Genomic DNA, 12,853 nt, shown 5'->3' with positions numbered 1-12,853 from the left:
TCAATTATTTTGAATTATGTAGATTTGAGACCATGATTTGTACGTCCCTTGAGAGACCATTGCCAGTAAATGGTGAGAGCAAACAGTCTTTGCGAAACACTCCCCTTGGGGTTATATGAAGCCATGCAGGAAAGGTATGAAACAGAAGTCCTGAATTCTGGTGAAAAACTTTACTGGCGGCCCTGGGAGTCCGAGAGTACCTGACCCATGTTATTGTCTATCATACAAAGACATCTGAATTGATAATAAACAAAACTATTTTTATTTTCTTATCACTGCGAGAAAAAAATAGAGAGAGACGCGATGTCCAGCACACCTTTACATAATACAACCTTCTAAAAAATGCTGCGTCAATTACCGGCACGAAAAGTTGTCAAGGGCGAATGGCATATGGAACTAGATCAGGTTGAAAACAGGAAAATGTATTCAAGCTGATATACAATTCATATTCATAATGCACACCAGAAAAATAATCGGACGAAACTGATTTTAGATGCAAGGTGTGTGGCCTGCACCCCATCACAGACACCCTCCGGAACATGCCCCACCCCTCCCTCTTAATCCGACCTCTCACAAACACCACTACCTGTATACAATCGGACAGAAAGGCCCCTCGAAAGTCAATGACGAATATACCTCCCCACTCCTAAGGCTCTCTAGATACTCTCCAAACTTCCTTGCATCTACACCGTTCTATCTATTCAGGGAAGATAATTACCGAGTGAAGTATCGTTATACCCAGGGACCGCAACGCCAATTCAGATTCTGAATTGTTCGGAAGGGCAATTTGTGTTTTATTTTTGCGTTGCAATCGCATCGTTAAACGGTAAAATGACCGACATCTTCACCAACTAACATTTCAGCACATATTATTATCTTTCATGCGAGAAACTAGTAACTCCTTCGTTTGAAGCAAGAAGGGCGTAACTAACCAGGGAGTTGACACCCTTCTGGTTCTCAACAGATTAACTAAACAATATCCATTTCCCACGTTCAAATGTGTGTGCCCATACAGGTTTTATAATAATTATAAGCATGATAAGCGTGAAGTCCACGGGCAGCTTTTACCTGAAAAACCTAAAGTGGACTATGTTGCGTTGGGAGAGCATATCGAACAAGTCGTGTGATTTCAGTCCAATTACCTGAATCACTTTCTATCCAAAAGTTTTGACTATGCCCGTATCTCCTGGTCTAAACACATTAAGAAAATGCTGTCGGAACACTCGAAGACTTATTCTAAAGATGTCTAAGTCAAACTGGTTTAACTTTTTTCTGCCTTTCTTTCATCTTTATTTCCCCCTTAGTGCGTTCCTTTCGACAAATAGCAAGTGGCTTATTTGTCACATCTTTGAATACAACACTTAAGATATATCAAAGAGATAATGGTCAAAACGTTTAGATACAAGGCCACACATGAATACAAGGTATACAGGCCTAGCTACACAGGTAACTTATTGTTAACCTGAGTGTGGGCGTGGCACATCGCTCTGTTGTCCTGATTTACGCGCACTAAGCCGGTTCGTTAAAATATATAATAATAAAGATGGAACGTGGGGAAACGTTAATTTTTACAAAGGTTCTTGTCTTTTTGTACACTATTTTCATGCTTTATATCATATTGCTCATGTTATGGTTCGTTGTATGAACTGTTATAATTCTGCATGTGTCTCTGGTCTAATAATTCCAAACCTAAAGGCAAATCTGAGATGCATAGTCCTACGTAATGTCAGCGTCTGTGATATGGTGTAATATGGAAGCCCTAACAAAATTACGCTTCAAAATGATCATGAAGTGCCTCAAAATAGTAAACAAATCTTTGAGTGACCATTTTTACCATACTCATTTTCCCTAATAGACTGCAGTGTTATAAAAACCGTTGGATTCCAATTATAAATATCTTGATAATCAGATGGGCGATCGGCTTGTAAAGCATGAACTAAATCCAAGATTTTGTTTAGAATCTGAGACAAAGATACCCAATCCCTTTAAAGTGTAAATAAATCAATTCGACCTGATTGGGCGCTTGTTGTTATTTTTTATTTTTTGAATCGCTATCGTGTATTCCCTTTTGGAAATCTAAATTAGCATCCATGCTAGTTTTTTTTCTTCTTATTATCCTCTAATACGAGATCATATTTCGCTGTCCCTAGCTCCCTTTCAAAGGGCAACAAAATATCAAAATCAATCTGTCCTTTATGGTGCCCGGGTCGCGTCTTATTTTTTTCGTATGCAAGCGAGCCCAGATTCACTGACGTCTGAAACAGAAAAATGCCTTTATCTTTAAAAATGCCTTACAGTTTTTTATTGAAAATTGATTTGAAGAATAACATTAAAATCGTGTATGCATGTGCTGTGGGATTTTCATGAGCTTTGACGCCAAAACGAGGGAGATACGCGAAGGTGAATTTTTGACGAACAGGGCCTCGATGGCCGTTACGAATTCAAAAGCGTTTACGATTTTGGTGGTTTTTTAAAAATATAATTGCACCCTAGCACCGCGCCTCAAAACTGTAAGGTATTTTTTAAAGATAAAGGCATTTTTCGGTTGCAATTTGGGCGCGCCCGGGTCAGACCTCTTAGAAACGTGGTGTGAGATTTTACCCTGGATGGACAGCAAAATTATATTGAATAGAGCTTATATAAGGGGGTGAGAGGGAATAAAGGGGGAAATGACTGACACTACCCTTATGATTATTTCACAAAGGGTGTATAAAACACGACGGGATTCCTCTGGGCCGGTGTCAAAAAGTGTCTGGTTTTGGGATTAGGTGTCACAATCAGACACCCTTTCTCAATGCGAGTGTTGGCTTTGCTCCAATTCATTCTTGAAAATAGGTGATTTTGATACTTCCGATTTACATTGGAATGTAGATAGAAATAGTAACTATTTTCGTGATTTTAAGGGCAGACGTTCAGGCGAAGCAAAATGGATTAGTAAATATATCACAAGATCACTTTGTGTGACTATGGCTGTACACCAGTTAGTTATTCAAGATTTTCCCAACTTTTTAAGATCATGCATGAAAATTACACCGGAGTTAACTGGATACTTTGCTTTGATCTTTCGCTTTTTAAAATAAAGGTGGCAACATAATTACAGTAAAATTGCACAGACTTTTGAAACTCAATCCGAGACACTTTCAATAGCTTTGTCCTTAAACTTGTGAACATTGCGAGGACGTTCGTTACGCTATCCGAAAATTATTTCTATGGGATGTACAATTGATTATTGAAATTGCCCCAAGGCGAATTTCTCGAAAGTCTATGAGATCATGTTGCAAATTGAAAGAAAATCAATTAACGATGAGTAACATCTCACCTACAGTATGTACCATCGAGCAACAGTGCTAACGGTTAAGAAAATCTGTTCAGGTGGGTTGGAAAATGTAGATAAAAGCTATTTTGTTAGTTTATAGCGGAATGCTTATATTTCCGTGCATTTACAAGACGCATGCCTTCACTATTTATAGCAATATTCGTCTACTTTCCTCTTGAAAAAATTAATGAAACTGCGGCATATTTTTCTTGCCTGCTTGCGGTAACGATTTGCATTAGTTTAATCCTCCTTTTTTGTCTTCTTTTATACCAGCAAATAAAATAAACCGGCACTAACTTCCTTGGGATTTAGCTTTACAATCATCTAGAGCTTTGCCGTGAGTATTTTCACACGTCGGCTAAACTCTTAAACCACACCTTGGCATCAATCCAGCAAACAGCTTATTTTTATGCATTTCATCTGAGAAAGAGTATTGATTTTTTGTTTTGGCTTGCATATGAAGGGGGGGGGGGGGGGTAAAGTCACTTTTAACAGAGTAGGTGTCTGGAATGAAATAGTTGGAGGTGAAGATTATCCAAGAAAATCTCCGGGGGATAAGTAATGTACCGTGATAGAGCATTCCGAACTTGAGTGACAACAACTGAATTGTAGCGCGACAGGTGTGGGCTTTTCTCTCTCTTTGAGGTAATGCCGCAATTTTGATAAAATTATGCTCAATTTTATCATGATTTCTGTCATAATAAGAAGTGCCTCGTCATACCTTACCCTCATGGCACTCTTTTAGGTGATTTCAAATTCAAAAGAGCGCTTTTTAATACGCCGAAATAGTGATGCAGGGATTGTGGATAAGAACTATGATCATGATGATTGTGTAATCGTGACCCGTGGGTTGGATTTGCACAAATTAAAGATGGGTTATTGATAAACAGCTTTTTCTCTGATTGAAAATATTTTATCTCTTGAAAAATCACAGCAGTTATTGTGTGTGAAGTAATACGGTTCACCCCTAAGGACGTAGGAAATATTTTGGCTTTCTTATTCTCCTACCAATAAAATATTGATCTTTAATATCTTTCTTATCCCCAAAAGGTATACCCCCTTCCCTCTCACCAAAATGTTGTGTCATTATGATACAATTGTCGATGATTTTCACAACGAAACAAAAAATATTTCTCTCTTTGTATCTCCCCCCCCCCCCCCCCCCCCCCCCCCCCCCCCCCTCTCTCTCCTCTCTCTCTCTCTCTCTCTCTCTCTCTCTCTCTCTTTCTTCGGCTCATTTAAATTTCATCCTCTCAAAATACCATAGTTCCGTCAGATAAAAATTGTCGACTATTAAAGTCGTAACAGACGTGAATTAGTCCCAAATTCTCCAATCAATTGCAAGGTTTAGGTTACCCCCAAAAAAATTACCCATGTATTATGTTATTCGTTGCGATTGGTATTAAACTTAAATTACGTAAATTCTGATCAATTGCAAATACGGGGCCCAGAATGCTCAATACAAACTTTTCTTTTCTCTATTCTAATAAATTACATTTATCTCTCTTCTCTTCTCTCATTCTTTCTTTTCCTTTCTATTGCGCATATTTTTCATCTTTCATTCTCTGTCCTTCACCCACTCCCCTCCTTCTTCTCTACAATCCCCATCTCTCTCTGTCTTTTTTCGCTTTATTTCTCTCTCTCTCTCTCCTCCCCTCTCTCCCACTATCTCTCTCTCTCTCTCTCTCTCTGCCCCCCTCTCTCTCTCTGCCAATCACCATCTCCCTCCGATGGGGAAAATATGAATGAAAGGCCGGATACATTGCAATGCTAGGCTTCCGACGCGGCGGAAGCAGCTAAAAGTTGATTTAGGTTTACAATTGAAAATATTATGATGGTTGATGATAAACATGTTAGTCTAAGAGAATTGAGACATCGAAACAAATCCCCACATGTGTAAGTTAGTAAGTAAGTAACAGAGGATGATGTCTACATTACAGTTTTCACAGCCTCATCCTTGACCCATTTCCGTTATGACAAAATTGACTGAAATTGCAAGAATTTTTTGGTTCAAATTGACTCTTGCACCACTAGCTTTGGGCTAATAAACTAATGTGTAACGCAAACAAATAAATATACAGAGTATCATTATTAGCAACAATTTGCGTATGAAAAAGGAGGAAAGTTATAGGGTGTTGCCCCCCCCCCCCACGCCCCTCTTCCCCTTCTGGCTACGACCGTGTGCAGGGTTACGCCATTGCTACCCGCAAGCACAGAGACAGCAGTCCCACCTGAAAACTTGAGGCGCATTTTCTTTACTCGTGCACTACACATTGCTAAATGTCACTCGTTTTGTGACGATGCGTTGCTGTGCTGAATAAACGCAGACAGGATCTGTCAGACGAATAGCATATATTCGTTAAATGTTTCTCAGTCTCCTGACCGAGTTTGAAATGGGGTTGCCGATGCTAAATAAGGCATAGACTTGGAACTGATTGTATAAGATTTCTCTTCTTCTATATACCATGTGCACTGTCCCTAGTGTTCAGGGGCAAATACTGTGAATCATCGATATGAGTAATTTAAACAAAAGTCACAATACTTTTCCCACTCTATATGCTCATGAGTGACCCTTAATCACAGAGCTCTGGGTATGTATGAATTAAAAAAAAAACGAACCTGGTGAAAGAATATAAGTAATTTCCTTTCAAAGTAAGATGTATAAAAGGGGAGTTAAGAGATGATATAGTAACATGATGAAGAAATAATAAAGAACTTAAAATAAAGTATAGTTATAGTGTAGTTCTGGATAGTTAAAATACCGTTATCCTTTTCGCGTCATAGTAGGTATTCTTTTTTGGAGAAAAAAAAAAGTGCATGTAGGGGGGCATATTTTCTATATGGAAGAACTATATATGAAATAGTGGGTAAAATTGCCCAGCATGTGGACAGTTATCATTATTTCAACCAACTTTGGTCAATTTTATGCCCGACTTGGGCGATATATTTAAATCCCAATAACAATCACCTTTTTAATAAAACTTGAAGCGAGTGTGGAATATAATCACCCCAAAAGATGGTCGGACACATACATGTAATTTACCTCATTTCGTGAGGCACGTATTTACCCAAACGTTACCCTTGTTTTTGTTTTTGTTTTCCTTTTCTTTTACAGTCCTGAACGAATGGCAGGGGAGAACGTGAAGCAAATTACTCGGCGAACAGACATACAGTGCAAGAATAGACAGCGCGCGTGTTTCGGAGAAATGATTTGCAACATCTTATGACATTTTGGGCGTCTCTGGAGCGGTCCCACGAGAATATGGCAAATGCCAAGACCAATGTCAGAACGAAAACAACCTCAGCAAATTTCAATTCATCAGTATATTTTGAAGTTTGAACAACTACTTAGAGCACGTACTACGTTTGCAAAATATACAGGACTGCGTTTACACCAAATGTATTAAACAGCAGCCTGTTCAGAATGATAATAAGCTAATAATCACTACACAACAGAGGGAAACAAATTGGTCTCTTCAACGCCAGACGTAATATGATAGGCCATGTTCAAACCTATAACGCAGGCATACATAATCATCAAACTTGCACAAAATGGGCCTACATACCAATTTTGCATCGTGTAAATATCACATTTATCTTGTTTATCCTTTTAATATCCTTAAATTATGACGAAAAGTCCAAACATTACTGTCTAATGCATCATCCAACATTAATGCTATAGACGTACTCGCTTGGCGTCTTTACTCTACTGAACAAAAATATATATAGAAATTCCTTGAATAATGCAAATTTTGATGTTAAACTCCAACACTTTCTGCCATGCTATATTGCTATCATCACTATAATAAATTAACCCTGCATCACTTGTGTTTTATTGTTTTCTCTCTCTAAGAAAATACACCTCCACAGGTTAAAATGCCAAGTCCTGTGAGCCGGTAAACAATGGACTATGTTGGTAATAAATCATATACAGAAAAGAACTTTTCATTGTTTTTAGGCTCAGCTTGCGATCGATTCACGCACGTGCAATATGATCCATCTCAGTTTTTGTTCAACCCTAACCGTAACCATCACCGTGATCACAGCATCAATCAAGCTGCGGGCTCCGAAACACGCCCTTGCTGTGGACAAAAAAAATCTTGGCGATTATGATCACATGGAAGTTGTTTCTTGCCCTTCAAAATGTCTGCTTGGCGGGAAGATCTAATTAAACATCAATTCTACCCAGCCACTTGCAAAACGAAAGTAGTCTGATGGCACAGGTGTATCTTGTACAATGTAAGGGCTATCAGTAAGACTGTACTTGGATTTAGACGTATCAAGGTTCAAACTAATTGCTTTTTTTTTGTTTTCAGTCTAAATGTGAATACATGAATCATGAGAGAACACAAACAACTCTAATCAGTATCATTATTGGCCTGTTATTATTACCGAATACCGATACTATAGACCTTTAATATCACTGGAATTAAGTCAGGCTGTAACGTTCTTGAAAATGTAGTCTGCTAGCAATTCGTCCTTCGGTATAGCATAATAATCACCCACGCATTTTAGGCAAAAAGCTCAAAGCCTATCAATCATTTTAAAGAATAATGTCATTGACCATTCCACTTTGATTCTTCACTGCTTCGATCACCATAGCAAAAAAGAATAAAATACAAGCTTTCATCTAAATATTTTGTTTAAACTTGAAAATCATAGTCAAATCTGAGAGTAAAAGTATAAGTAAAGATTTCGTCAACTTACAAACTCTTCTCTTGGTAGTGCGAAAGTCGAGCAGGCTAGAAGGACGAGAATATAACTTCCAATGCAAGGGTGCAAGGCCATGGTTTCCAAAATCTAATACTGCAGCTCGGGAGATGAAATGACAGGTAGCTAAGCCAACCTTGAGAAGAAGTCACCAATTTAAAAGCAGATCACGGGAGCACGGCGGAAAATCGACAAGCGGGATGTACTCAACCAAACCCGGTGAAACTCCGGGCAGCTGGTTAGAGTAGCTACGGTGATGTGGTAGCGCGGCTAGCGGGAGGCGGAGCGAGCAGGTGCGACACACGAACGTGGGTAGAGCTTTCTGCTCGAATGCAGAAAAATATCCAGCGACGATGGTCGAGTTTTTCAACTTTGGAAAACTTCTCCGAGGTTCTGCTCTCTGTCACACACCTTTCTGGCTTAACTCTCTGACCTTAGTCTGACATAGATCCCAATCCATGTCCTACAAAGATCCCGGGCTCAAATAAACAAAGAATAATACATTTTTGGGAGCTCAGTTGTACCCTCGGAGTTTACTCCAATGTCGGACATTACAGGGAGCGAATTGCAGACGATACGCAGACGATAACTCGCATATTCATACAGATGGCGGTATTTAAATTTTGTCGGACTGAGTGTTGGCGCGCAGCCACAGACATGCATCGAAACACCATGGGGTGTACTACGAAGGGAGCTTGACCTGAAATGACCCTTGCTTGTACGGATCACAAGGTTCACACCACCGCTGGGATGTAGTGAGAAGGGGTCATAAAAGAAATGGCGGTGGGCCTATTCGCTGTGTAAACTTTCACTGAACAAAAGCTAAAGTGAAAGTAAACTTGCCCTGAATTATTTTTCTATTATCTTATATGCCAAAGTTTTCTCCTGCGTGTTTTATCTTTTTATTTTCCGGTTTGCCTTTGCCTTTCACGGGCCCCGGTAGTTGGTAGGCCTATTTTTATGATTCCTGTTGTTTTGCCAAATAAAATAAATCTCTAAAAAGTGCCCCTGAGCGTCTACGGAACTTCCATTATTATCCATTATTATTGCCGCCCTGCCTCCCCGGCAGAACATGGAATTTATTCCCCTCTCCTCAGTACATAATCCAAAATTTAGATTTCGCTTCTGACTGCACTAAGCTTCTGGCAATCAACAGACTGACTCCCTCCCCTCCCCCCTCCGCCTCACCCACCCTCCACCTCCCCCAGGCAGATTGTGTTCCCTTTTCTTAACACATTTGTTATTAAATTGATGAAAGGATCGCCGTGCCATTTTGTCACTTTTTACCCATATCGACGAGGTAGTTTGCAAACATGTATTTTTTCCAGCACAGCTTACTCTCATTAATAATTGAGCGAGGAAATGCTACATTAATTTGTATGCGTACTTTAGTGTTACATCATAACACGCGCAAACCATTATTGCGTCATCGATATCGGTATGAAGCGCAAACAGGTTCAATACAATAGCAACGAAAACACAGCATCGGTATCATTACTGGCGTATTTCAAGTTCACTTGAAACGTTTGCTAATTTTGGTCTTCATTTACGAATTAATTGTTCTTTTCGGAGATCAATTCGTGAATTCGGAGATAAATCTATTACAGGCAAAAGGAAATACAACGTTGAACAGAGATGAATAACTTGGTGAGTATACGTATATAAAATATTAATAACCATAATATATTTCATAGGCCTAATTGGTAAAGTGAGCAAAATGAGTTCAATTTTTCATAAATCTGTCTCTTATACTTATCAGTTAAATAAAATACCATTAGTAGCCTAAACTCGAAAGATTCGATTGATTCATTGATTAAAAGTAAAGCGGCATTGAATAGACCTCAAACTCCAATGGTATCGAGGATAAATGTTTTGTCTTTGTTAACCTATTGTTAAACATGTAAGGCCATTTTCTTTTAGAATGATAATGATGATGATGACGATGATAACGATGCTGATGATGATAATGATGATTTATAATTGCTTGATATCATTTCCGTACACCTAGTTTGTTCATCGATCACACCCCCGACCCCAGAAAGGCCTGACGACCACCAGCCCTGCCATCATCGACGACAAGGAGCAGACTCCTATGCGTGGTCCTTGGCGCTGGAGGATCCCCAATCTCCACATCGTTTCTGCTGTCCGCTCTCTCTACTTCAGACTTCGAGGACGCACACCCGTGACAACGCTCAAACCTAGTGACAATGACAGTGACATCAGTATTGGACAGAAGTCGCTAAGTCGTAGAAGCACCAAGGTTGAGCCTCTGAGTCCGGTTGCCTTCTCAAGCAGCAGTAAGTTCCTGCAGCCATCTACCTGTAGCAACCATTACTCACCACTAGCATCAAGTTCCTCTGTGAGTGCGATTCGGGACGTCAGCACTCCCAGTCGATTCTCCCTTCCTGGTGCGGTGGATGAAACTGAAGTCTTCGCGACTGATAGAACTGATAACAGTCAATCAAACAGCGATCACTTGATCTACCAGCATGTAGGAAAGAGTCGAGATAACGACAAAGCCGCTCTTGATGCTGTATCTGAAGCCAACCTCAACGATTCCGAGGTTGACAAGGAATCGACAAGGAACTCAGATAATGATAGAGACATTATCCAAGCTGAAAGTGAGGACATGCCGTCAAAAGACGAAGTCCACCACCCGGTCGATATGCACGTCATTACTAACTCATCCTCAGTGTCACCAAGTAGTGAAATCGACCGTGATGTTGGTATCAACATTAAAGACAATGACTTGAATATGGATGAGGTATGGCAACCAAGGCCCTTCTCGAGAAGGGGGAGGGAATGCTGGGAAGAGCAAGAGCCTAAGACACGATCTCCAGTTGAAGGGGATCTTGCAGAAGAGGAAGGTATGAGTATCGGATCATCAGTGGACTTTAGCAAACCTGATGATACCGACACAAAAATACCCTGGGTCAATAGGAAGGAAGCATCAATGGAAGATTATTCTGAACTTGACGAAGAGCTTGACTATTATGAGGATAACGACAAAAAGGGCGATGATTATCTCGACATGGATAAGGTCCTGAGGAAGTGCGCACCGACAGAGGTCCTCCGGAATCTGAGAGATATGGTCCAGCTTTCAAAGAACACCACCAGCCAGCTTGAGAATGCTCTTCGACGAGCAGCTCGAATCTCTTCTGGTCCCTTCCCTCGACTTCCCGGCTCTGGTCTTACCAAATCTGAGATCATCGACTTAAAGTGCACGAAGCTTGTGGGTGACTCAGAGGACTTCCTTGGAGAAATGAACAAGAATTTCTTGACCTTCTACAGAGTCCAAGAGCAGATGGACAAAGTCAGCGCCCAGCAGGACAGCTTTGTCTCCTCCATCCTGGTGAAGAGAGGACCGTCTCGCGACTGGCGTATGGGTCATGCTGCTATCATGCGGAAGATGGGAAAGCTCTGGAGTAGAGATTATCCTCTGGTAATCACCAGGAAGCTGAAGGCAAGCATCCAGGAAACCATCTATGAAGAGGATGGAGAGTAAGGACGGAACAAACTGTTCCAATTAAGGACAAGTTATGCAGGACTTCCATTCAGAACCCATAGGTTGAACTCCTCATAATGTGCATATAAGTCTAGCAAACCAGTTATGAAGAGGATGGAGAGTAAGGCCATAACAAACAATGTTCCAATGAAGAACAAGTTATGCAGGACTTCCATTCAGAACCCATAGGTTGAACTCCTCATAAGGTGCATATCAGTCTAGCAAACCAGTTATGAAGAGGATGGAGAGTAAGGACGGAACAAACTGTTCCAATTAAGGACAAGTTATGCAGGACTTCCATTCAGAACCCATAGGTTGAACTCCTCATAATGTGCATATAAGTCTAGCAAACCAGTTATGAAGAGGATGGAGAGTAAGGCCATAACAAACAATGTTCCAATGAAGAACAAGTTATGCAGGACTTCCATTCAGAACCCATAGGTTGAACTCCTCATAAGGTGCATATCAGTCTAGCAAACCAGTTATGAAGAGGATGGAGAGTAAGGACGGAACAAACTGTTCCAATGAAGGACAAGTTATGCAGGACTTCCATTCAGAACCCATAGGTTGAACTCCTCATAATGTGCATATAAGTCTAGCAAACCAGTTATGAAGAGGATGGAGAGTAAGGCCATAACAAACAATGTTCCAATGAAGGACAAGTTATGCAGGACTTCCCCTCAGAACCCATAGGTTGAACACCTCATAAGGTGCATATCAGTCTGCAATCCATCTATGGAAGACGCAAGACCAAAGTGGGTACATAACAGCTGATGTTCCTTTGCAAACAGGACTGCCAGTGAGAGTTGAAGGGATAAACTCATGGAGATTTGGCAATATCAAAAGTTCTTTCACAAAGTGGAGATTGGAAATCATTGCCTTACTGCCCCGGAAGAAACTCATCGTAAAACAGTACAGTCGTCTCACAGAATCCGATCAGTAAAGAACGATTAAAGCATGGTGGATCGAGGCTCTTCATAATTTCGTGCTCCGATCAGTTTCTTCCTCTCCAGAGCAAAGAGCTCCATCGAGCTCCAATGCACTACCGGTGAAATCTGAGCAAGATGCAAGGCATCATTGAATTACAACTTCCACCCGTTTTACAATGAAATATCAACGGGGTACTACAGAGAACCAACATACAAAAATAAAGAAATCATAAAGACATGAATAAATCGCATCAAAGTATTCTAGCAAGATAAAAGTTTTTAAAAGAAACCAACAAAATTGAAATAAAATTAATGTGAAACATGACATATTGACTGTTCTCCACTTTTTGACAGCGTGATCGCACCCTTGTGGATGAGAGATGCACAAGTATA

Source organism: Strongylocentrotus purpuratus, unplaced genomic scaffold (genome assembly GCF_000002235.5).
Source record: "Strongylocentrotus purpuratus isolate Spur 01 unplaced genomic scaffold, Spur_5.0 spur5_scaffold_8, whole genome shotgun sequence".
Classification (NCBI taxonomy): Eukaryota; Metazoa; Echinodermata; class Echinoidea; order Camarodonta; family Strongylocentrotidae; genus Strongylocentrotus; species Strongylocentrotus purpuratus.
The sequence above is the reverse complement of the archived record's forward strand: the minus strand, read 5'-3'. Positions refer to the sequence as shown.